Source organism: Magnolia sinica, chromosome 1, assembly GCF_029962835.1.
Source record: "Magnolia sinica isolate HGM2019 chromosome 1, MsV1, whole genome shotgun sequence".
In the NCBI taxonomy this organism is placed as follows: Eukaryota; Viridiplantae; Streptophyta; class Magnoliopsida; order Magnoliales; family Magnoliaceae; genus Magnolia; species Magnolia sinica.
The window spans coordinates 120,388,029-120,414,627 of record NC_080573.1 but is presented as its reverse complement, the minus strand read 5'-3'; the positions used below and the strand labels follow the sequence as shown (position 1 = coordinate 120,414,627).

The 26,599-nt window shown below is 39.4% G+C and overlaps 1 pseudogene; it reads right to left on the bottom strand.

Moving 5' to 3' along the window:
* Nucleotides 1–1,353: 1,353 nt before the first annotated feature.
* On the bottom strand, nucleotides 1,354–26,599 carry LOC131255971 (probable prolyl 4-hydroxylase 6; annotated as a pseudogene).

The window sequence follows — 26,599 nt, the reverse complement described above, 5'->3', positions numbered from 1 at the left end:
ATTGGTTTCTTGTGGACTACCCTCCACTGTATGTCACATTAGATGGAGAATACACCTTCTATAGATTTCTATCTGTCAAGTAGAAATTCAACCAATTTTTATTGAATTATGCAAAAATTCTGCAGACGAATATACAAAAATGCATTTCAATTCGCAACAAGTTCTTACCTTTTTTCTTAGGGAGAGATCAGAGCCAAATAGCTATTAAATGATGAATTTGGTTTACTAGAACCACTGGCCGACGTATCGTTTCAGCTCCATGGAAAGAAAATTATTTTCTTTAGTATTTTCCAAGAGTAGAAATAAGGAATGAAGTAACAAGAAAGATTTGCTTCCATGTTCCTTTATTTATTTTTTATTTTTTTTCTTTTTCCTTTTTTGATGACAACAAGGTGTCCTGGCCTTTAAGGCGAGACTATCCCTTGTGGATACACACAATCACCCACCAACCACGTGCATCGGGTAATCCCCGCCCCTTCTAGGTTCGATTTTCCCTACCCATTTCATATAAATTATTATGATTCTTGCATCATTGATTTGGATATGCATTTTCATTACCTAAAAACTCACACATAAATCCAAATTCTTTTATTTGAATAAGAGACAGGAAAACAATGTATTTCCATCTATTTTAGTGGATTGCTATGCCAAGAAACATATCTTGAATTATTCAAACTAGAGATAAATTATTCCTCTTGTACCATGGGTGATCAATTTCTTTATGTTTGTTCATAAAGTACAAATAGTTCTATCTAATTCCAAAGTAACTTCCTTCAAAAGGGCGTCTGCTTCAATGAATGTGGCTTCCTTCAAAAGGCCTTCTGCTTGCTTGATGAATGCCATGGTAGAATGGTTTCTTGGAATTGAAGTTAACTAAACAAGAAATTTCTTAACTACCAATCTGTAACTGATCAACATACCCATTCACTCTAGTATAAATATTAACCATCTTGTCTTCTACTGTGAAAGGGGCTTTGATTCTGAGTGGCTCTATGGAGATCAAAAGTAAATTGTGCAAAAACTTCAATTCCGCAGATGAAATGAATTCCAATTTGGATGTAGGGGTGGCAATATGCTGGGGGTTTCAGTACAAGCCCAAAAAATTTGGTTGGGCCCAAGTTCGACCCAACCTAGCCTGAAATTGATCAAATCCCTATTTCCCATGCTGAATGTTCTTAATCGTGTTGATCAAATGAGCTGCACATTATATATATATATATATATATATATATATATATATATATATATATATATTAGAAAAATGAAATCAACAGTCTACATGCAAGATGCATATGCTGCCTAACCAAGGATTGGAACTGCATATTTGCATTTGCAGGATAAAACACGGACAAATGAGGTAGGGCCGGCCTGGACAGGGTCAGTCTAAAATGACTCACGTGGAAGCCCTGCCCACACAACAAGTTAATAGATCCAAAGCCCCGCTCTTAGGCGGGCAGCACGAGGCTGCTTGCCCATTGCCACCCCTACATCCAGTACCAAGTGGCAGGTATGGAAATGTGCTGCGGAAAAAAACTATGCTAATCAGATCACCAGGTGGTCTCACAATGTAAAGATGGATGGCTACAAAGGCCATCCGCATTCAATGTAAGCTCTAGCCTAGCTGATGGCCAGACTGGCTTGATCTTCGTGCCATAGCACATTCATAGAGGAGACCACCTGATGAACAGTCCAGATCCCACACACACCACCTGATTAATCTTTACCTAGACGTTGAATCTTAACCGACAGCAAAGCTTAAAAGGAGAAAACAGTTTTGGACCTGCAAACCTCTTATGCGTGGTGGTTGATGAAGGATGTACAACCTGAAACCCTCAGCAGATGTTACAACTCTTCCGACATGTCCCATAATAATCAGGACTCCCAACCATGTACAAAGGATTCTTTTCGCACTCCCCGAGCGCAGCCCACTCTACACAATTGTCGTCTTCATCTGTGCACTCACCATCATCCAATGAATGTGTCCTATCAATGGATTTTACATGAATCCATTTGGTTGCGGACCACTTCTCTCCTTCGATCACAGGACACCCTCCATGAAGGCTGCTCTCATCGACCGTCACATTAGGATGGAGACTGAAGAAGAGAACAGCATTTCCTTTAATGGGCTTCACTGCATAGGCAGCAGTCGTCGCGCAGTAGGACCATGTACTGTCTTTCACTTGGGGGTCTTGGTACTGTTTGGTTGATTGACAATCCTCAACATCAGTAGATAGTACGCAAAAATAGCCAAGCTATGGCGACCCAAGAGTAGGATTTTGAATCCTCTTCTCCCTATACAAGATATAGGCCATTCATCTTGTAGGCCCCACAGTACACGTGCAGTTGCTTGAGAAACAACCTGGCTAATAATCAGGTGGGAAACACTAGTACAACGAATGTAGACCAGTTGCCAATCTTTTCTAACCATCCATTCCGTCATACATGTGTGACTCACCAGATGAGCAGACCGGCCTGATTTTCGGGCCACAGCATGTTTATTTTGGGCATAAGTTCGAAAACTCGACTTAACTCGATGTCTAGCCAGGTCAGCTCAACTCGAAGACCCCACCAAGTCTTTAATAGACTCCACTAGATATTTTAATAATTAAATTTTTATTATTTAATGATTTCAAATGGTTTCAAAACAGGAAAAGTAATTAAAATACCCAAATAGGATGTAATGGTGCAGTGTGGTGCAGCAGTAGCATCCACCTGCTTTGATAGATGAGGTAACTCCTTTGATTCTGGCAACATGCAACACTGATTGGGGTCATGACTTGTTCGAGTCATTCTGAGCCATATTGAGTCAACCCACCAAGTTTTAGAACTATGATTGTGGGGCCCACCAGATGGGGGGAGAGTAGAATCTGTAAACCTACTTTCACTAGCAGCTATCGGATTAGACTAGCCAAGAGTTGTAAAAGGGATCGAGATGAACAAGCACCCTCACCTCCGAGTTGGGGAAGATGGTCTCACCCCCAAAGGTGACATTAGACAGATACATCAGAACTGTGGCGATCCGATGCCCCCCCAAATGCTAATCTGGATTTGTCTAGATAGTAGTCGTGATGAGGGTCATACTTCTCTCCGATCCCATAACGCAGTAGCTGCATAGGCTCACCATTTTCTGAAGATGGAAAAAAGTCAATTGTAAAATTAAGATGTCTGAATATGACGACATGCAGTGATTTCTACACCTAAATGCACCTCTACCTGTGGTCAGACTTTCCAACCTGGCACGTGCCGCGACTTCAGTGGCCCCAGCTAGTAGATGACCTCAACCAGAAATCAGGTTTGTCAACTCCCCAGGCAGGGCACACACACATGAGAACAGAAGATGGTTTAAAACAACTGCCAACTGTCCACATTTAATGCACATGTCTGGCACACTGAATGAGCCTACTTGCCTGAAATTTGGCCCAAGTCATCCACACGGTGCAGTCCATCTGATTCAGGCTTTGGGTGTCCCACAGATATGCCAGATTGGCAAGTGCTGCCGCCTGTGGGCTTAGCATAGCTCTCACAATGTACAGTGACGTGTAGAAACCAAAATGGATTGTGATTAAGAACAATTACCTTTTGGAAGAAAGGTCCAAGCAGAAATTCGATCTTCAATCCTTGCAACAATCTCATCCTTGCAAACATAAATAAAAATAAGAACAGGTAGGTGAATCATCATAAGATTTGACTTTGAAAAGGTAAGTGGGGTTATTGAAGGTACAAGAAGGGTTTTAAATAAATGCTCAAAAAAGAAGGGTTTTAGATATTTAGGTAATTTGGTAAAATCGTATGGCCACATGGCTGTTGGATAACCATTTCTTTCCGTTTACAATGAGAAAAATGTCAATTCTCTGGCAGAGTGATGGTCGATTGGCAAACATTAATAAATTTGTAACCACAGTATAAAATGAACTCAAATAAAGTGTACAATAATGGGGCCCTAACTTGGATGAATCTTAGGCAAAAAACTGCACTGGTTAAAATTCCAAGCCGGCTGATTGATGGCCATTTAGCAGACTGTTGAGGTGAAAACAATCAATGGTACGGATTCAAGAAACAAAGGCTTAATATCAGAGGTGAAGTGACTTAAATCAATTTAAAATTTTAATGATGAATTAGAAACTGAAGGGAAAATTTTATGAGATAGCTATAAAACCAGACATGCTTTATGTGACAGAATGTGGGGTGGTCAAGGAATGACATGTTAATAGGATGAGCGTAGTTGAAATGAGGATGTTGAGATCGATGGAGGCAAGACAATGATAGAATTAGAAATGAACACGTTCGAGGGAACTTAGGAGTAGCACCAGTGGGTAATAAGATGAAGGAAAGTAGACTTGGGTGGTTTCAAGGTATTCCGTAACAGCAATGGTGGCCAGCATTACCTTTATGATACAGACCGCAACGGTTGTTAGTCTCTTTTTTTTTATTGAAAAAAAAAAACTGTATCTGCCCTGGAACGAACTGTTACAGGGACATTTTGGCCTTTATAGGAGGCATAACGGGCCGTTACAGGGGCGTAATGGCAGTTAAGAGTCATTGTTATCATAATGGCCATTACAAACCTATAACGCGTAACGGTTGCCACTGTTGCTTTTATGGCCCTGTAATGCTGTTACAGCACACCATGGGTGGTTTGGCCACGTTCAACAGAGACCAACAACTGCATCAGTTGAGTTGATTCAAGTTCAACGCTCTAAAAAGCCACTTTTAAGGCCCAAAGGGCCATGGGTGGAGGTCATACGAAAAGACATGGTGACCTCTGGTATAACTAAAGGTATGATCCTTGATAGAGTGGAATGGCAGAGCAAGATTTGTGTAGCTAACCACAATTACTTGGGATAAGGCTTACATGGTGATGACGACAACGACACTATTTTTAGTGATGAATTATCTAAAGCAGGTCTGACAACCAGGGTGGTTAGATCAAGTTAGTGTATTCCACATATACAATTTCAAAGTGCCCAATTATCAAACATCAGATTGTGCTAGTGTATCTAACAACAATTTGCATTTAAGACTGTTGCTCCATCCATTTCCCACATCTGGCGTTTACTTCCTCTCTCTGTGTGCATTGTGCATGACATATCTACTTGTTTAATTAGCTCAAAATTAACCATCCAAAGCATGCACCTTAATTTGGAAGTATCTTAAACAGAAAATTACCTAAAGACTTAATTTTCCAACTGGCTGATCGGTGGCCATTCAATGGAATTTTTTTCTCTTCTTCTTTTGAAAGTACTGCACTTTATTAAAGCCACAAGGGCAGCGAAAGCAAAAACAGAGGCAAAGCAAAATGAAAAAGATTACAGAGGCATTCTGCAGATCAAAATGAAAACAATAATCTGTCCTAATCGAAATCAATGGTTCAAATTCAACAAACAAATGCTTGTGAATACGACGTCAGGATCCTTGAAACAATCTGAATTTTGAACGGTGACCTATTTAAAGTGGGTCCCACAACTTGGACAGTTTAATTGAGTTAATGTATGCCATGCATAAAATTTCAGGGTGCCTGAACATTGGCCCTCACACTCTGCCGAAGTATCAAATAACTCCACTTTTACAACAGCTTCTGCTCCCACTCTCCAAAAAAACATACTTCCCTTCTCCACACACATTGGGTGTGCCATATCTACTAGTAACTAAACACGGAAAACAGAAATGATGTAAATATCAATATGTAAATGAGAAATGCAGAGGATGTTGGTGTGGAAAGGATAGGCCATCCTCCTCTTTCTAGCACGTGTGCAAGGTCCGGTCTGTTCATCAGGCAGGTCCCACTGTCAACATACCCAGGACCGTAAAACGCAGGTCACCAGGTGGGAGGTTCAATTTATTTCTTCTGACTATTTTAATCATACTCCAGGTGAAACTGATGAGTAGATTGGTTTATTCTTGCACCATAGCATGTTCACAGTGGGACCCCCTACATGAAAAGCCCAAATCTCAAACATGTGCCATGATTGCACATATGCCATGCAAATTCCCTTATAAGAACTCGTGCTAAAATAGTAAATTCCAACAAAAACAAAAAGAATTCAACCAGGCCAGCTTGGGACAGTACTTTGTGTAAATGTTGTAAACCATAAAAAACTGTATATGACATATGACTGCATGTAATATGTATCCAGAATACATATTTAACATCTCAGAGTCAGTTGAGAATTTGTATCCATTGCAAGCTATGCATTTTTCTTAGGTACGGGAAAAAAAAGGCAACCATCCAGATTTGTCCTTTAAAAAAAAGGAGGCCTCAAATGTCTCTTAACCAACGTCAAAGTACAGTTAAGAAAGTAACCATACAGACAATAAAATTGCTATGTTATCCAAGTATGGCTTGGGGTTTCAAGCATATGGATGGATCATGTACAGTGGATCCTCTAAATCTGAATTCACTCTGTGTGTGTGTGTGGTTGGGGGGGGGGGGGGGGGGGGGGTTGTGGGGGTGTGGATTTATAACAAGAAGCAGGTGATTCACTCCTCCCCCTAAGCAAAGATATAGAAGAACATGATTGGTTGAGACAAGAAGCAACCTCGTGAAAGGTTCCTAATCCCATCAAAAGTAATGCTGTTCTCTTCTCCAAGTCCCTTCATACTCTGAATTGGCCCATTTAAGTTTCCCGAACAATATCAAAAGTTTAGCTAAAATCCCATTTGGTATGATTCATAGTAAATCTAACTACCAGGTGAGATTTTGAATAATGATATTGGTGTGTGTATCATCCAGGCCCAAAAACAATATGATATGAGGGATGAGGCATATTGGACTTGTATCGAACAATATGGGCCCGAAGTGACCAAAACTATTTTAGCTCACAATATTTTGAAAAATGATGAGAAAATATGAAAAATGCAAGACATTAGAAGCAATCATCCTTGTGTTTTCAACATGCATTTAATAGTGTATCAGACCATTCATTGATAAGAATGTTGTCTGTCAGTTTGACCTGATGAAAGTCAACTAACAGCATCGTCTGAGACCAAATTTGATACAGGCCGTAGCAGCCAAAGTTTTTTTAGCACAAAATATTGTGAAAAAAAAAAGTGAGAAAATATGAAGAAAAAAATGCGAGACATTAGTATCTATTATTTTTGCATTTTTAACATATATTTAATATTGAATCAGACTATTTATTGACAAGAATGCTGTTAGTCAGCTTGACCTGCTGAACGTTAACCAAATAGGTCATAATCGAACACAGATCAAGCATGATTTTGTGGATCATGGTCCATTACATATGAATACAACAAAACGGAGATGAAGAAATGGGAAAGGAAGTGATAACTTACCCCCTTCTTCCAATATTTCCTAAAATGGTCCATTCCACTTCAATTCATTGAATTCCCCCATATCTTATATTTTGATCTTCAAAATAGGCCTAGATCTAGTCTAAATTTAGTTTCTAAGATGGTTGAAATGAAGAAAGGGGAAGAAAGAAGAGATTTGTTTTTAAAGCCAAAATGAGAGATTTATTTATTTATTATTTTTTTTTGGGGGGGGGGGGGGGGGCGCTAACGGACTGGTTCACCCCCAATAACGTGTGACGGGGTGGACTGATACTGTTACAAAGCGGCTGATATTCAAAAACATGATACCAGATGTAGCAAATTGGTACCATTCACTGTAAATTCTAAATGACAATTAGGACTGGTGTGGTGTTCAAAATCTCAGTAGATCCCTTAACCTCAACCAAGTATACAAGCATGAAACTCTTTCCAGGTTTTGAAGAATCTAATTATCATAAGCCTAATTAATTGTGAAACATTCACAATGAGAACTTATAGACACATGGCATCATTGCTCTATCATAAGCAAACTCCATAGCATATATGCAAAGTCCTGAGCTACATTTACAGAGTAGAAAGCGAGAAAACTCACTCACTTGATCTTTAGCCAAGAACATCCCTGAGCTTGTACGATATGGGGTCACAACACTCTTCCCTGTATCACGGTCCACCACCATCGATTTTTCAAGCTTACCATGAGCCTGTGCCCCAAAGATAAGATTTTGAGAAACGATGTGAGACCATAGAATGGTTTCAATCAACAAGTTATGAGGGAAGGAATTACCAAAGAAATGAGGTGTTCACATTCCTCATCAGAGAGAAAACCTTCATACAAGAAGGCCCTATCTCAAGAAACGCGGTAGCAAATGGTCAAGCAAATAAGACAATGAATAAATACCGTGGTTGTCAAATAGCACAAGCAAGCGTATGCAAACCAAGGGGGCTGTGTGCATATATGATCGCATAATCACATATGCCATCGCACAATCTCCTAAAAAATTTACACTTTTTTAATCACACAAGTGATGGCATAATCGCATAAACCATTGCATATGCCATAGCATAATGCCCAATTGTCATAAAACCGCATATGCTACTATGGCATATGCAGTTGCATATGATAAGTGATAACACTGTTAAACACGAATCTCAAGGTTAGCTAATACAGTTCAGAGTTTAATCCATCTCTCAAGAGTTAAGAGGAGTGCTCCAGTGTTACTGGTTCCATGTTAAGCTGATGGCAGAACCAGGAAGATGTGGGGCCCGCATGGTGTTTGATACACATCCAACCTGTCCATCAGATGCGCCGCCTCAGGTTACATCCAGGGTGGGAGGGAACGCCCACCCTTGATTCTCATTGGAGCCCACTTGAACTGCAGAACAGCCTGATTTTGTCCTAATCCTTTATCTATGGCAGATTAAGGTTCTGGACAGCCTTGATTCTGTATACACAACATTGGGCCCAGCGCAAGTCAAAGGTGGGCATTGCCCCACAACTTGTCCCCTGTTCTGTTGCCTGCCTCAGTTTCCGTATGAGCTTTTTTTGGGGCCTTGGGTTTAATGTAAGGCAAACACATCTGATGGACAGATTGGTTGTAGTGGATACATCACGTGGACCCCACTTTTGCCTAGTACCACCATAGCTTACAGTGGTAGCGTTACCACCGGAGAACCCCATCTCTCAAAGTTCTCTCTTGAAAACCTTGATATTTCTGGAAAAAATAAAAAATAAAAAATCATTCTATGAAATTCTGTGTATTGTATTTCACATGTCAAATGCTCAAGCAAAATAAATGAATTGAATAGAAATGCAGTCCAGGGATCCATATTTGTTTAAAAGAAAACAAAATGGTTTTCATCGATGAAGCATATACAACCAAAAACATACATACACTCCCCTTATCCACGCTGACTATAGTTTCAGGCCAGCAAATTAGTTAAAAGTAACTGACCTTGGACGCCTTGAGAGTTGGACGGCACGTGAAGGATTGAATCCAATGGATAGAGTTGAATGTCCCAATTCTAGTACAGGTTCACGGTCTGCATCCTTAGTTCTCATGTCTGGCCTATAACTGTATCCATGTAGTTGATAAAAGAAACAGTTAAAATAAGGTACTCTTGTTCTATGGATCTTAAAAGGCAATGAACACAGAGCACCTTCATTAACAATCTCAAAAAGAAGAAGAAGAAGAGAACCCAAATCTAATTATCCTTAGAAATTGAGAAAACTATGTTGACAAGGTTTAGATCCTCCACGACTTTTGCAAGACAGGCATTTAGGTGAATTCACTGCCCATCAAATACCCCCGACAAAAGCTGCCTTTTCTTCTCAAAGGTCCCCAACAAAAGTGCCGTGTCTGGGAAGCGTGAAGGTCACTTCAAGAAGCATGCTCGCCATGTGAATTCTGTCAAAATGCCTCAAAATTGCAATTGAGTGTAATGGAGCTCTGGCTTCCATTTTAATCAATGGTAATATCATTATATACTCCATCTAATGCCCACCTAATATAGGAACATCAAATGAATCCTAAATTTTATGGGATTCTCACAAAAATCCATATATAAAATCTAGCTAAATTTCACTTAATATGAATCTCACCCAAAGATTAAGTAATGTAGGGGCATTTTCACACTAGGCTCGAGTGGGGTGGCCTGTGGGATGTAGGGGCATTTTCACACTGGCCTCGAGTGGGGTGGCCTGTGGGATGTAGGGGCACACTTGAGATGGGTGGCTCGTGTGAGGCAGGTGGCTCATGTGAGGCGGAACCCATGTGATGTGGGGACCACGAGAGGGGTTCAACCGAGCACCTAACCCATGAGATGTGGGGACTGGGCTATAAAATAAAAGGATTGATTCGCTATACTTTATCAGTTCAAGCTTTTAGAGCAAGTGGTTAGTTGTCCTGCTTCAAAGTGATGTCAGGACGGGAGGTCTTGTGTTCGAGACTCCTCACCGGGGGTGATTAATGCAAGGGCATTTTCACACAAGGTTCAAGTGGGGTGGCCTATGGGATGCAGGGGCACACTTAGGGTGGACGGCCCATGTGGGGCGGGTAACTCATGTGAGGCAAAAACCCATGTGATGTGGGGCCCACGAGAGGGGTTTGGCCAAAGACTTAATCAATGGGATGTGGGGCCTGGGATTGATTCGCCACGCTCTATCAGTTCAAGCTTTTAGAGCAAGTGGTTAGTTGTCCTACTTCATTAAGCCTACAACATTGCAATGAAAACAAAAACTAGTGATGAATTGATAAGAATCCATCTTTCTTTGCAGGCAATTATACATTTTGTCTGAAAATCAAACAAATATAAAAGCTGGGTATTACAATTTTTTCAACTCTCTACGTAACTAAGTTGAGGTGTAATAACCTGAAAATTTTCGCACATGTAGGTATGCGAGAGACCATCCAGCCATACAACCATTTGTTTTTCCCACTCAATCATCCACCACATACAAGGTCAATGTATATGATTACTCAACTATTTATTTAAGTATATGATTGTAGAAGTAATGATCTAAACATTAATTCAAGCCGTTCATTCAATGGGCCATAACCAATTCATCCAAATACCCACCATGCGTGTATCCATTTACGAAACCGACTGTACAATAACCATATACATGATTAGGGTCCTAACCACATCATCCAACCATCCATCACACTTGTATCCATCAACTAGGCCATTCAAATGACAAAGTTAACTATTCATTTCGAAGCTCGTAGAATATACATCAAATCTACTGGCTAGCTTTCACATTAGACACATACATGCGTTGTTTGGACCACGTATCAGCATAAGCAATTAAAACATATCTTTTTTCACCATGGAGAGATCAAGGTCCATATTAGGCTCATTGGAAAGAGCACATAAAATGGCAAGCCACGACTGAATTTCATCTTAATCAGACGATGTAGTCAGAGTCTATACGTGGCGAGAGTTTCAGGCAGAGAATGGAAAACCGAAAGCCATAGGATTGTCAAGTGATGTCCTTGTTATGGACTTAATTGATATAAAATACAATATAAAAAACACAAGAAAAGAAGGTGTGGAGAGACCTTAGGTAATTTTCAAAGGTGGATATTTCAATACCCATTTTTCCTCCGACGTGTGGCCCACCTAAGATTCGGATCTGTCACAACGTAGGGCCCATGTCCTGGCATGATCTAGAGAAACGGATGGTCAGGATGAATTCTTGCCAGCATTGTGGTGGATCCCATTATTTGTTTTAAAAAAGAAAGAATCAGAAGATGGTGCATCTTACGTTGCCAAGAACCTAGCAAGAAACCTTTCCCTTTGAAATCTACTTCTCCGTCGTAGTTCGAGGTGGGTTCCAGACCCACCGAACTCAACCACCTTACATTAGGTGGCCCACCTAAGTCTTGGATATGCCCCATCTTAGAGCTCATGCTTTGGCATGATCTAAAGAATCATATGGCCCGGGAAATTTTCTTACAACATCATAGTGGGCCCCAGATAATCTCTTGCCGCAGTAGGTTTCCACATATATGTTCCACTGAGATTATGTGTCCCCTTCTAACAAGGAGTACATCAAATGGATAGTGTGCAGAGTAACGTCGTTCATCTGGTTCGTGAAATTTGTTCAATCAATGCACAGTGACCATAGATTTGGACTATTTGAACATTGGCCCAAATCAAACCGTGAAACCAATACCTTCGTTTAAAACACGAACCGTACAACCTTCTAATCCAGATCGTCCAACAATTATTGTGTCCAGCCAGAAAATCCATACCGTTTCACCATGAATCATAGGAGCCAACTAAGGATTCAAACCGTCCGTCGTCTAGATCGCCCGCGGGACCATCTGACAATGATAATGAAAAAATCGGATCGCCCCACTACGTCGGAGGAGTTATCATAAAACATCTAGCGCTAAGAAGATTTTAACTCCACCGTTCGGAGAGAGAACTTTTCTTTTAGCACGGGTGTCACATTGCTTTGCCCCGTATGTGTGAAGCAAAGAGTGGGTGGGATGCTTTTTCAATGGTAAACATTCAATTCACACAGTTTGGTGTGGTCCACCTAAGCTTTGGATATGCTTCATTTTTTTGCTTGTGCCTTAAAATCATCTAATAAAATGGATGGACTGAGTTGGATCAAATACACAATTACTATGGGCCTATATTTTACTCAGTGTGCAATTCACTTCGTTCCGGCGCAGTCCGAAGCGAATTGGCAGGTGCACCTCGTACCAGCTATTGACATCAGCAAGTGATATGGGTCTGATCATGAGGTGTGTGTTATATCCAAACCGTTAATCCATTTGAAGAGCTCGCCTTAAGCCTTTAGACGAAAAATAAGACAAATAACTATGAAGTGGACCACACTGCAAAAACGAGTGGGGGATTGAACGTCTACCATTGAAATTCTTTTTGAGGTCACAAAAGTTTTGGATCAATATGAAAATTGTTTTTCCACTTCATTCAGATGTTTGTATTTTTACGAACAGATTGGATGCAAAATAAACGTTATAGTGGGCCCTACAAATTGTTTAACGGTAAAAATCATTATCTCTGCTGCTATCTATGGTGCGGTCCATATAATCTTTGGATATGATTCATTTTTTGGATAATGCTCTAAAATGAACTCTAAAAACAGATGAACGGTGTAGATATAATAAATACATCACTGTGGGGCCAACGTAACTTTGATCTCCTTTGAACCGTTCGTACAACTCGGAGCTCGAGGAGCGTCAGTGCTGGACTTCGCACGACACGTACCTACAGCAGCTATATAGCTGGTGTGAGGTACAGTAGCCCATCCGCTTCTGATGGAACCCTAACTGTGGGGCCCATTATGAACTATGTACCTTACATCTGCACCGTCCATTATATATGAAGGCTTATTTTAGTGTGTGATATAAAAAATGAACCAGATTCAAATCTTCAATGGACCACACCACAAGAAACTTTGTGAATTGAACGCATATCATTAAAAACTTCTTGGTGGCCACAGAAATTTTGAATCAAGCTGATATTTATTTTAACCCTTCATCCATGCCTTTTTATATTTAAAAAAAGGTTTGATGACAAATAAACATCACTGTGGGGCCTAAGAAGGTTTCAACGGTGATAATCATTATTCTTATTGTTTCTTGTGGTGTGGTCCACTGGAGCTGTGGATATGCTTTAATTTTGGGATTTACCCCTAAAATAAACTAGAAAAATGAATGGACGGCGTGGATAAATCACATACATTCACGGTGGGCCCAGAAAGTTTACTCAGTACGCTAAAGCGCACCGTGCGCCTGTTTGCTTCCGTTGAAGCATAAAAGCAAAAAAAAAAAAAAAAAAAAAAACAATAGAAAAAAAAAAGGGTTTTGTCTGCGAAGAAGGTTTTCCAGCGAAGAGGGGCGATTTTCGACAAGGTTTCAAGCAATCTCCCTAAATCTCTGATTTTTCGCCGAAATCATGTGTCTGTGAGTCACACGAGACGAGCGCTGTCGATTGCTGCCCATGAAATTCTTTGCTTCCGAGTTCCGATCAACCATAAACCAGGTATTACCGAAATCAAAGGTTTAATTTTCCATTTTTACCTATTTTGTCGGAAAAAATCAAAGATTATCGAAGATATCGCCGATATTTCGCCGATAATCCAGAGAGAAACGAAAAATGGGGGTTTCGGTGTCACTAGACTAGCGACACCGATATTATCGGCGATATTATCGACATTTCGTTGACAATGCGAACACTGGGTGTAATAACCTGAAAATTTTCGCACATGTAGGTATGTGAGAGACCATCCAGCCATACAACCATTTGTTTTTCCCACTCAATCATCCACCACGTACAAGGTCAATGTATATGATTACTCAACTATTTATTCAAGTATATGATTGTAGAAGTAATGATCTAAACATTAATTCAAGCCGTTCATTCAATGGGTCATAACCAATTCATCCAAATACCCACTATGCGTGTATCCGTTTACGAAACCAACCGTACAATAACCATATACATGATTAGGGTCCTAACCACATCATCCAACCATCCATCACACTTGTATCCATCAACTAGGCCGTTCAAATGACAAAGTTAACCATTCATTTTGAAGCTCGTAGAATATACATCAAATCTACTGGCTAGCTTTCACATTAGACACGTACATGCGTTGTTTGGAACACGTATCAACATAAGCAATTAAAACATATCTTTTTTCACCATGGAGAGATCAAGGTCCATATTAGGCTCATTGGAAAGAGCATATAAAATAGCAAGCCACGACTGAATTTCATCTTAATCGGACGGTGTAGTCAAAGTCTATACGTGGCGAGAGTTTCAGGCAGAGAATGGAAAACCGAAAGCCATAGGATTGTCCAGTGACGTCCTTGTTATGGACTTAATTGATATAAAATATAATATAAAAAACACAAGGAAAGAAGGTGTGGAGAGACCCTAGGTAATTTTCAACAGTGGATATTTCAATACCCATTTTTCCTCCAACGTGTGGCCCACCTAAGATTCGGATCTGTCACAACGTAGGGCCCATGTCCTGGCATCTAGAGAAACGGATGGTCAGGATGAATTCTTGCCAGCATTGTAGTGGATCCCATTATTTGTTTTAAAAAAGAAAGAATCAGAAGATGGTGCATCTTACGTTGCCAAGAACCTAGCCAGAAACCTCTCCCTTTGACATCTCCTTCTCCACCGTAGTTCGAGGTGGGTTCCAGACCCATCGAACTCAACCACCTTACATTAGGTGGCCCACCTAAGTCTTGGATATGCCCCATCTTAGAGCTCATGCTTTGGCATGATCTAAAGAATCATATGGCCAGGGAAATTTTCTTACAACATCATAGTGGGCCCTAGATAATCTCTTGCCGCAGTAGGTTTCCACATATATGTTCCACTGAGATTATGTGTCCCCTTCTAACAAGGAGTACATCAAATGGATAGTGTGCAGAGTAACGTCGTTCATGTGGTTCGTGAAATTTGTTCAATCAATGCACAGTGACCATAGATTTGGACTATTTGAACATTGGCCCAAATCAAACCATGAAACCAATACCTTTGTTTAAAACACGAACCGTACAACCTTCTAATCCAGATCGTCCAAAAATTATTGTGTCCAGCCAGAAAATCCATACCGTTTCACCATGAATCATAGGCAGCCAACTAGGGATTCAAACCGTCCGTCGTCTAGATTGCCCGCCGAACCATCTCACAATGATAATGAAAAAATCGGATCGCCCCACTACGTCGGAGGAGTTATCATAAAACATCTAGCGCTAAGAAGATTTTAACTCTACCGTTCGGAGAGAGAACTTCTCTTTCAGCAAGGGTATCACGTTGCTTTGCCCCGTATGTGTGAAGCAAAGAGTGGGTGGGATGCTCGATTATATAAAGAAACACCTTGTACAACCAAGGAGTACACAACATAAGATATCAAAGTGTGTATTCATGTGCTGGTGTGAATGATCCTCCATTTAAGTTTGAATTTCCTTCTTAATTTTAGTTCTCGAATTCTTCCTTATGAAGACATCCGAGCACCAATCAGAGTATACCAGAGGAGGAGGAGAGCTCCTATTTCTTTATGTCTAGGTGATGCATACATAGGGCCCCATGGACCCAATTCGAGTGCCTAGCCCATTGAATACCTCACATGCATGATTATGCATCTTTGAAGGCCCCACACCGGGAAGATGTGTGTGGGTTACTTAGTTTGATCATTTGGACCATTGGATTTCGATCATGAACCATTTTAACTGTTGGATCTCATCATTGGACATCTTGATCGTGGACCCTAGGAGTCCAGAAATAGTTTAGTTTATTTAGTTGTTTATATCTTTATTATTTTTTTGGTTTGTTGAGTTCAGGGAGTTAGGAATAAATTTTATTTTATTGAGCGTCTCTATGTGAAACTTTTTTTATATCGAAGAATGTCTTTTTGTAAAGTCTTTTCCAAACTATTTAAGGCTTGGATGTCCACACCCTAGCCCATTATTGCATATGAAATATTAAAAAAATCTCTCTTTGCTTTGTGATGAAGTAAAACCTCCTATAATCAGAGTGTGTGAAGTCATGGAGTGATTCCATCTTATCCATCTCTCTTATCTTATTCTTTCAAGGTAATATGTATACATTTTTTTCTTCCCTTTTTTCTCCTTCCACTTTCCTCGATCTCTCTTAATCCTTCTCTACTCCTTTATTTTCCCTAAAACTCATCCCCAATCTCCTCCAAAACCCATCTAAACCTAGGCCTACTTACACTGTACCATCGTACGGACCTCCATACGTGACCGTACAACCGTACCGCCATCCGTATGGCCAACCCATCTCCTCCCTCTCTGATCCTTGCTCCCTTCTCTCTAAAATCCATAACCCTAAGCCTAAAATCCTCAAGTCCAATCCTAAAACCTAGATATCCCAAAACCCTAATCTTAAACCCTTACCCTAAATCTCAAACCCTAAAATCCCAAATCCCAAACCTAGTTTCCTAAAATCCTAACCCTGAAATCTAAAATCTTCAAATCTTAAAACCCTAATTCTTTAACCCTTTAACAAACCAAGAGATTCCCTTTAGACTTAGATCAATTCCTATGCTAGATGGAAGTCCTACCTTCCATAAGTCCTAATATAATCATGTTTCATAAGATCTAGCTAACGGGTTTATGATTTAGTTTTGAATTTGAGCATAGATAAATACTTGAAGTCCTTAAGCTTGTGATTGGTTAGCATTATTTTGTGTTTTAAATTGGTCTAGTTAATACGTTGATGATCTCATTGCATCATTATAGGCTAGGCCACCCATCCTGCATCACTTCCTTTGTTATGTGATCAAAGATCTTAGGTAAGGGATCTCCCTTACTCTCAAGTTAAGCCTTCATGTTCTATTTGGAATAAAATTTTATTATTTAGGTCTAGCCCTTTTGCATTGGGTTTACCCCTTTTGCTTTGGGAATAAGCTTGTTTTCCTTTTCTTTGTCTCATGCTTGATTTATAAGGTTTTGATTTGTTCTCTCTATGTTAATTTTCATTAATGATAGCCCTTTTATTATTTATCTTTGAATCATTAACCGTGTTGCAACCTTTCTCGAATTTATCCTACGCCTCTACACCTCATTTATTTTCTTGGATCATGAATGTAATCTAACATGCGTATCCTTCGTTGCATTGTTTTTCCCCATGAAAATTATATTTGAGTATGCATTATTCGTCAAGATTGACATTTTACATGCATCATGATTTGGGAATGCCTGAAACTTGATTGCTTGGGTTTACTTGATTGCATTGTCATCACGGAATGCTTGGAGAGTGAATTGCTTGCCTCGTCATAGAATAATTTGAATTTTGATTTATTGCATTGGTGGGATTATTGGGTGGGGGGTTCCCTTGTCTTCATGGTGAGGATTATTTGCATTGGTGGGATTATCGAGAGGGTTCCCTTGACCTCGTGTCAAGGATACAATGCATTATTGGTGGGATTATTGAGCGGGGATTCCCTTGACTATATGTCTTGGATGACTCATGCATCATGGCATCATACTTATTACATAATGAATGATTCATGCATCCTGGCATTGTATCTTGTTATGTATTGAATCATGGCTACTTGGCTATCGTCGAGTCTATTTCAAACTTGTGGTGGAAATGATCTCATTGTGCTTTTAGCTCACCCAATTTGACTACTCTTACAGGTTTATAGGATGAAAGAGGAGCAATGGATACATGGATAGTTATTTCTATTAAAGTTTAGTCCTTAGGTTTATTTTTATTTATTAAAAATTTGTAATAAATTTAAAGTGAAGAATTATGAGAGAGAACTACTAGCACTAGATGAGTTGGATTTTGGATTCATAAAGTTTACTTTAAATTTGAGTTTAAATATTATGGTTTGGACAATCTAATAATGGTTGGATTTTGGATGTGTAATGAATTGAATGTGAATATGATGAATGCATGCATGAAATTTAGTTTGCCTAGAACTTGGGATCAGGGTTGTCATACTCAGGTTCCAAATTTCAAGGTGTGACACAAGATGCCCCACATCATCTGAAAATCAATAGTTTTTGGCATTCTAATTTCAAACAAAATCCTCACAAGGTAAAAAGGGACTTCGATGCTCTTTCTCCACGAAGTAGACATAATATGAAAATGACCATTTATCATGCTCCATAAAAAGGAAATTTGCAATGCTTGGCCAAGCAAAGCGATGTTTTTTTTTTTTTTTTTTTTTTGGACCTAGTAACCGATGGACACACCCACCAGTTTAGGTGATCGAGACCATTCACATACTAGGGCCCATTATGGATGAGTCATTTCCAAACACATCTCCTATAACAGTCCTTAAAGCATCCAAAAATCAATAGTTTTTGGCATTCCAACAAAATCCCACATAGTAAAAAGGGGCTTTAATGCTCTCTTCACGAAGTAAACCTAATATGAAAACCAACTGTTTATCGTGCTCCATGAAAAGGAAACGCACGATGCTTGGCCAAGCAAAACAATGTTATTCTTCTTTGTTGGACCCAACAACTGACAAAAGCACCACCTTCTTAGGTAATCCATACCGTTTCACCATGAATCATAGGAGCCAACTAAGGATTCAAACCGTCCGTCGTCTAGATCGCCCGCGGGACCATCTGACAATGATAATGAAAAAATCGGATCGCCCCACTACGTCGGAGGAGTTATCATAAAACATCTAGCGCTAAGAAGATTTTAACTCCACCGTTCGGAGAGAGAACTTTTCTTTTAGCACGGGTGTCACATTGCTTTGCCCCATATGTGTGAATCAGAGAGTGGGTGGGATGCTCGATTATATAAAGAAACACTTTGTACAACCAAGGAGTACACAACATAAGATATCAAAGTGTGTATTCGTGAGGGGGGGGGGAGGGGAGGAGAGCTCCTATTTCTTTATGTCTAAGTGATGCATACATAGGGCCCCATGGACCCAATTCGAGTGCTTAGCCCATTGAATACCTCACATGCATGATTATGCATCTTTGAAAGCCCCACACCGGGAAGATGTGTGTGGGTTACTTAGTTTGATCATTTGGACCATTGGATTTCGATCATGAACCATTTTGACCGTTGGATCTCATCATTGGACATCTTGATCGTGGAGCCTAGGAGTCACGAAATAGTTCAATTTATTAGTTGTTTATATCTTTATTATTTTTTTGGTTTGTTGAGTTCAGGGAGTTAGGAATAAATTTTATTTTATTGAGCGTCTCTATGTGAAACTTTTTTTTTTTTATCGAAGAACGTCTTTTTGTAAAGTCTTTTCTAAAACTATGTAAGGCTTGGATGTCCACACCCTAGCCCATTATTGCATATGAAATATTAAAAAAATCTCTCTCTTTGCTTTGTGATGAAGTAAAACCTCCTATAATCAGAGCGTGTGAAGTCATGGAGTGATTCCATCTTATCCATCTCTCTTAGCTTAATTCTTTCAAGGTAATATGTATACATTTTTTTCTTCCCTTTTTCTCCTTCCACTTTCCTCGATCTCTCTTAATCCTTCTCTACTCCTTTATTTTCCCTAAAATTCATCCCCAATCTCCTCCAAAACCCATCTAAACCTAGGCCTACTTACACTGTACCATCGTACGGACCTCCATACGTGACCGTACAACCGTACCGCCATTCGTATGGCCAACCCATCTCCTCCCTCTCTAATCCTTGCTCCTTTCTCTCTAAAATCCATAACCCTAAGCCTAAAATCCTCAAGTCCAATCCTAAAACCTAGATTTCCCAAAACCCTAACCTTAAACCCTTACCCTAAATCATCCTAAATCTCAAAACCCTAAAATCTCAAATCCCAAACCTAGTTTCCTAAAATCCTAACCCTGAAATCTAAAATCTCCAAATCCTAAAACCCTAATTCTTCAACCCTTTAACAAACCAAGAGATTCCCTTTAGACTTGGATCAATTCCTATGCTAGATGGAAGTCCTACCTTCCATAAGTCCTAATATAATCATGTTTTATAAGATCTAGCTAACGGGTTTATGATTTAGTTTTGAATTTGAGCATAGATAAATACTTGAAGTCCTTAAGCTTGTGATTGGTTAGCATTATTTTGTGTTTTATTGGTCTAGTTAATACGTTGATGATCTCATTGCATCATTCTAGGCTAGGCCACCCATCCTGCATCACTTCCTTTGTTATGTGATCAAAGATCTTAGGTAAGGGATCTCCCTTACTCTCAAGTTAAGCCTTCATGTTCTATTTGGAAGAAAATTTTATTATTTAGGTCTAGCCCTTTCGCATTGGGTTTACCCCTTTTGCTTTGGGAATAAGCTTGTTTTCCTTTTCTTTGTCTCATGCTTGATTTATAAGGTTTTGATTTGTTCTCTCTATGTTAATTTTCATTAATGATAGCCCTTTTATTATTTATCTTTGAATCATTAACCGTGTTGCAACCTTTCACGAATTTATCCTACGCATCTACACCTCATTTATTTTCTTGGATCATGAATGTAATCTAACATGCATATCTTTCGTTGCATTGTTATTCCCCTTGAAAATTATATTTGAGTATGCATTATTCGTCAAGATTGACATTTTACATGCATCATGATTTGGGAATGCCTGAAACGTGATTGCTTGGGTTTACTTGATTGCATTGTCATCACGAAATGCTTGGAGAGTGAATTGCTTGCCTCGTCATAGAATAATTTGAATTTGGATTTATTGCATTGGTGGGATTATTGGGTGGGGGGTTCCCTTGTCTTCATGGTGAGGATTATTTGCATTGGTGGGATTATCAAGAGGGTTCCCATTGACCTCGTGTCAAGGATGCAATGCATTATTGGTGGGATTATTGAGAGGGGATTCCCTTGACTATATGTCTTGGATGACTCATGCATCATGGCATCATACTTATTACATAATGAACAATTCATGCATCCTGGCATTGTATCTTGTTATGTATTGAATCATGGCTACTTGGCTATCGTCAAGTCTATTTCAAACCTGTGGTGGATATGATCTCACTGTGCTTTTAGCTCACCCAATTTGACGACTCTTACAGGTTTATAGGATGAAAGAGGAGCAATGGATACATGGATAGTTATTTCCATTAAAGTTTAGTCCTTAGGTTTATTTTTATTTATTAAAATTTTGTAATAAATTTAAAGTGAAGAATTATGAGAGAGAACTACTAGCAATAGATGAGTTGGATTTTGGATTCATAAAGTTTACTTTAAATTTGAGTTTAAATATTATGGTTTGGACAATCTAATAATGGTTGGATTTTGGATGTGTAATGAATTGAATGTAAATATGATGAATGCATGCATGAAATTTAGTTTGCCTAGAACTTGGGATCAGGGTCATCATACTCAGGTTCCGAATTTCGAGGTGTGACACAAGATGCCCCACATCATCCGAAAATCAATAGTTTTTGGCATTCCAATTTCAAACAAAATCCTCACATGGTAAAAAGGGACTTCAATGCTCTTTCTCCACGAAGTAGACATAATATGAAAACGACCATTTATCATGCTCCATGAAAAGGAAATTTGCAATGCTTGGCCAAGCAAAGCAATGTTTTTTTTTTTTTTTTTGGACCCAATAACCGATGGACACACCACCAGTTTAGGTGATCGAGACCATTCACATACTAGGGCCGATTATGGATGAGTCATTTCCAAACACATCCCCTATAACAGTCCTTAAAGCATCCAAAAATCAATAGTTTTTGGCATTCCAACAAAATCCCACATAGTAAAAAGGGGCTTTAATGCTCTCTTCACGAAGTAAACCTAATATGAAAACCAACTGTTTATCGTGCTCCATGAAAAGGAAACGCACGATGCTTGGCCAAGCAAAACAATGTTATTCTTCTTCGTTGGACCCAACAACTGACAAAAGCACCACCTTCTTAGGTAATCCAAACCATTTTATTGAGGCCCATAATAGATGAGTCATTTCCAAACATATACCCTAATGAATGATCCCGATTGTCCAAAAATCAACAGTTTTTGGCATCCTAACAAAATCCCATATGGTAGAAATCCAAAAATCAACAAATTTTGGCATTCCAACCAAATCCCACATTGCAAAAAGGGGCTCAATGCTCTTTTGCACAAAGTAAACCTAATATGAAAAGCTAATCATTTATCATGCTCCATGAAAAGGAAGCTTACAACGCTGGGTTGAGAAAAACAATCCTTTTTCTTTTGTGTAGGACTAATAGATGCACCCCCTTTTAGGTGATCCAAACCATTCATATACTGAGGCCCATTATGGATGAGTCATTTCCATGCCCAGGGAATGACCCTAAGGGGTGTCTTTCAGAAACCACAGAGGTTGCCTTTCGGGTGTCGTCAGTAGGGCCCTCTTGTTTCTTAGGGAGTGGGCTCCTTGAGTGGTAGGGGTGTTCCTACGTGTGGGTGTGTTTGTATTCTTTGCCTTTGGGCTTCTTATTAAAATTCTTTGTTATCTCTCAAAACAAAAAAGAATGAATCTAACTGTCCAAAGGGTGCACTTTCCTGTTAAATGTGAACCATTGCATGTATCTTCGCTGCCCAATATTTTGCAAGCAACCATTAGCACGGAAATGATCTGTCAATGACAGATAATTTTGCAAAGGGTGAATCCCACCAGATTAACAAGTTATGATCAACCAAAACTAAGCCCACCTAGGCACCAATTGATCCCCGGGCTAGACCCTAAACAAAAGCCCGGACAAGAATCATATGGTAGCTTCCCCATGGAAAAGGCACATAAGAAATGGCATTAAATTTGATTTTCCAACACAAACTCTTATCTTATCTAAACATCAATCCTGCCCATGGAAAAGCCACATTAGGAAAGCGCGACCAAGCATCATATAGTAGCTTGCCCATGGAAAAGTAGCATTAGAAATCGCATGGAATTTGATTATCCAACAAGCTAAAACCTATCTATTCTAAAAACATCTTTCCTAGCATTGCAAAAAAAACATACCAAAACACGCATCCAAAAAATAAAAAAGGATGTAAGTTAATCTTTTACACAAACTAAGATCTCATGTGAAAATGGATCCTTTTTATTTCGAAACGTCGTCCATCCATAATGAGGCCCGCTAGTTGGACAGTTCAAATTGACAGCTAACCCATCCACGTGTAATCTAGAGATATCGTTATCAATCTGATTCTTCTGAATCTACCGTATCATCTCCCTCCATGGGATTCCAACAACATCTCACATCAATAGAATAGTTACCTGCAACAGGTAGTAGGTTGCCCTTAAGCTACAACCAGTCATACATGCCAATGTGTCAAGCATTTAGAACACCTAAGCCATGTAAGAGGTGGTCCCACCATGGAGATCACTGGGTGTAAAATCACATCGGCTCAAACAGGGGTGCAAGCTTGACCCAACCCATAAAATCAGGGTCCGGGTCGACCCATTTCCTATATGGGTTGGGTTTGAGTTGACCCATTTCCCATATGGGTGGTTGGGTTTGGGTTTGAGTTTGAGTTTCTGTCTACTTGAAATTATAAAAGGTGGGTTTGGGTTTGTTGGGTTGGACCAGGCAGGTCATGAATATGGTCTGCCACTTACCTCCTTGCTCTCTCTCTTACACAAACCCATATCCAACTTGAAAAGTCGGGTTTCAGGTCGACCCATTTCCCATATGGATTGGGTTCGGGTTTATGTTTTATCAACTTGAAATTAAATGAGGTGAGTATGGGTTTGCTATGCTGGACCCACCGGGTTATGAATATGGTCCACCCCTTTGCCCCCTTTGCTTGGCCAAAGACACATGTATATACATATATGCATACAAAAAACATGTGTGTGTATACATGGGATGCCCAATCATCAATCCAGACCATTCATTCAATAGTACCATTGGTAGCAAGCACTGGTACAAGAATCACACTGATTGCATGGTTTATCAAACCAAAGTGCAACTCGGAATCATAAGCAATGCAAAGTGCAATCTATTGAATTGATAATTCAAGATGATGATTGGATATATTTCGTTTCTTCTCTCAATCTTGACTGTTCATTTTCCACATTTGCTTAGGATCATCCGATTGACAATTTTTTTTTACCATGACTTGTCCCTAATTGTATGAATGACTGGACGGTCCAGATTGATGATTGGGCATCCCTTGTGTCACTTAAAAGCTTTTTAAAGTTGCTAACATCCCAAGAAGGTGGGACGCTAGCAAATCCTTATTATGTACATATATGTAATGTATATATGTATAATCCTTGTAGCTTGGGCAATGCAGGAATCCATCGATAATCTCCACGTAGTTGACACAGCGGAGCTGGGAATGAAGGAAAATCAATTTGGCAGCTACTCCTAATGGTAGTGCTCTGGGCTATGTGGGGAAAAAGAATAATCATTGCTTTCATAATAGAAGAGCTTTGGTTGAAGATGCCATCAAGAGAGTAAAGCTTGATGTTTTGGGTTGGGCACCCGGCTTTAAGGTTGTGGATATTTGTAATATACTAGTTTTGTTTGGGTCGTAATTTCCCTGCCTTAGTTTTTTGCTTTGGAGGTTCTTTTAATAAAATTATATAGATGCAAACAAACATGTGTGTGTGTGTGTGTGTGTGTGAGTTTTTTGTTTTAAATGTCATCTTGGTTATGATGGTTGTAATTTGGATTATAGTAGGGGTTTGATTTTATATTAATTAAGAGTTCTAATTATGTAGTTGATATTTCTATATTTTCTATACAAAATGACAATATTTTTATATTTTTTTAACTAAATGGTCAGGTGGGTTGGGTTTGGGTTGACCCATTAATATATGCATTAGGGGTCATTTGGATGCTTGTAAAGTCCTTAAGTAGGAATCTGTTTACAGGGAATCAGATTACATGGGCCATTTGGATGGCTACATCTGCTTGTAGTCAGATTGTAGGCTGTAATCCAATTACAGCTTTTAGTTATAATCTGAAAGATGAGAAAAAGTCATGTTTCGGATTACAGGTAAAGAGATTTTAGGCAACAGCTATAATTTTTGAAAATTTTCAAGGCAAGGAGATTTGCAGATCATCTTCCAACGGTTACAAGGACCCAAAGCAAAAGAAGAAGAAAAAGAAGACAAATCTCTCTCTCTCTCTCTCTCTCTCTCTCTCTCTCTCTCTCTCTCTCTCTATTGCTAGGGTTGAAACTTCTCATATGTTAAGATGTTGTCAAAAGTTAGTACTATGTATGAATTGGTGGGCACACTTTTGTGGCCCACCAAATGATTTGTTTACCGTAAAAATCGGCCACAGGCTTTATTGAGTTGGGCTTATCCCAATTATCTATCTTATATAAAAACTTTATATGTCCTTTAATTATTTTGAAAGGATTTACCACTCCAAGCTCTATTGTGAGTGAATACGTAAATACAAGCTGTAAACAGATTTTAAGTTATCCAAGCACAAACAACCGCTTCCCCGTAATCACATTGCAGCTTAAAGCCAAACAAAATCACTTGTAAACACTTTATACCTGTAATCGGATTACAACTTAATGACTGTACAGGCATCCAAACGACCCCTTAGGCTGGGGTTGAGATTTTTAACATATTTAATAAATAGGAAGGGTCTAGGTTGGACCAATCATTGTTATGACCTGAAACCAACCCAACCCGAACCATTGCCACCCCTTGGTCCAAATCACCAGGCGGGCCACATGTATACAATGAACCAGATCTTTAGCAGGTCTGATTAAAACAGTGGACTGTTTACATACAGCCAACCGACCCAACGTACTCCTGATGATCTTCATGGTGGGGCCTGCAGTTTGCTTGAGTCAGGAAATCCATGATACATGGAAATTGAGACAGGTTGAAGCTTAAGTCAACCTACCAGTGGTTGCAACTGAAACCTACTCGTCAGGAAATCCATGATATCGATCTCTCTAACCAACATAACTAACCACAAGAAATCCATCCTTTTCTACACAAAACAAGACAAATCTCTCTTTCTTTCTTTCTTTTTTTAAAAGGACATTTCATGGCATTCCAACAAAAACCCAAAACCAAAAAGGTTATGAATATTACAAAAATAAACCCACATCAGAAAAAAAAATAAAAATCTGAATATTCTATATTGAAACAATGGAAAACCCCATCAACAGAATTCCAAATCAACTAAGAAAATTACATTGAAGAGAAAGAAGAAAATCTTTTTACCTTCTTGCAGAAAAGCTTCTAAGAGGAAACAAAAACGCCAACAGAAGAAGAGAAATTGAGAGATGAGATGCCATGGATTGCAATCTTTTCTTCTTCTTTTTTTCTTTTCTCCCAGCTTATAAACTCATTCCGATGCCCCAAGAAGCAGATCCAAGCAGACGGACGTTTCTATCAGCGATGCGCTCCGGTGGTACCGCTACCACCGT